Source organism: Bison bison, unplaced genomic scaffold (assembly GCF_000754665.1).
Source record: "Bison bison bison isolate TAMUID 2011002044 unplaced genomic scaffold, Bison_UMD1.0 scf7180017864134, whole genome shotgun sequence".
Classification (NCBI taxonomy): Eukaryota; Metazoa; Chordata; class Mammalia; order Artiodactyla; family Bovidae; genus Bison; species Bison bison.
Window position 1 is genome coordinate 7,783,219 of NW_011494706.1, and position 1,332 is coordinate 7,784,550.

At 58.7% G+C, this 1,332-nt stretch overlaps 1 pseudogene; it reads left to right on the forward strand.

Moving 5' to 3' along the window:
• The first annotated feature begins 230 nt into the window (after positions 1 to 230).
• Positions 231 to 1,332, forward strand: part of LOC104988482 — a 14,644-nt pseudogene continuing 13,542 nt past the window's right edge.

Genomic DNA, 1,332 nt, shown 5'->3' on the forward strand with positions numbered 1-1,332 from the left:
TGGCGCTCTCTGTTCTCCTTCCTTATGATGCGCGCTCCCCTCCCCCGCCCGCCCCGGTTCTCGCTCTCCGTTCTCGGTTCTCGGTGACCCATGCTCCCCTCTCCCCCGCCATAGTGCCCAGCCATCTGCCCCGCTCTCTGCCCTGCCCTGCTGTCTGCCCCGCCCCGCTGCCCAAGTGCTGAGGCGGCTCCTGCTGGTCCCTGGACTTCCCAGTCGAGGCGTTTGTCAGAATGTCCCCAGGAGGGGGATTTGGTGGTGCTAGCAGCAGTGGTGCCCAGCAAACTCTGCATTCCTTCTGGCCTCGTGTCACGGGAGAAATCTGGAATTTAACAGTGAAAGATTTCTGAGTACAGAAACTCCCACTGGCTCGTATTAAGAAGATTATGAAACTGGCTGGCGATGTGAAGATGGTCAGTGCAGAAGCCCCTGTGTTGTTTGCCAAGGAAGCCCAGATTTTTATCACAGAGTTGACTCTTGGGGCCTGGATCCACACGGAGGAGAACCAGCACCAGACTCTTCAGAGGCATGACATTGCCATGGCAATTACAAAATGTGATGAGTTTGACTTTCTCACTGATGTTCTGAGAGATGAGTGGAAACCAGCAAAGCATCAGGAGAAGCTGCGCTGGTATGTGACTCTTGCTGAACCTGTCCAGGACTGCTGCAGGTTGGCTCAGCAGCCCACTGCCGATCAAGTCCCGGGGCAGCAGCAAGGCCAGCAGACCCCCAGCTCCACAAGCACCATCAAGCCTGGGCAGATCATTGTTGCACAGCCTCAGCAGGGCCAGACCACACCCGTGACCATGCAGGTGAAGAAGGTCAGCAGGTCCAGGCCCATCCACACGGTCAAGTCCAGCAGGCCCAGAGCGGCACTGAATGGACCATGCAGGTGATGCATCCCGAACACAGGCAAGATCCAGCAGATCCCGGTGCCCCCGCATGGCGGCCAGCTGCAGTGTACTCGCTTAGCCCAGCCTGTAAGGGGGCCCTTAAGCACCCCACGTGGTGCGGGGACAGACTCAGACGCGTGCCACCAGTGCTCACAGATCACGCAGAGGGAGAGCCAGCAAGAGCAGCAGTTCAGCCAGTTCACGGACGGACAGAGGAACAGCATGCAGCAAGCTCAAGAGCTCAGAGCCAACTGGAGAGACAGCCTCCAGAGAAGTGGAAGCCAGGAAGTTCCAGAGACCTGGAAATGCAACTCCCCCGCACCTCTTCCCCGCTCACCACACACACCCTCTCCCCACATACAGGGCAGTTGCCTCCTGTGTTGGTTGCTCCCAGCCCCTGCAGAGCTCCACTTCCCCTCCTCCCTCCGTTGCCTTGCAGTAG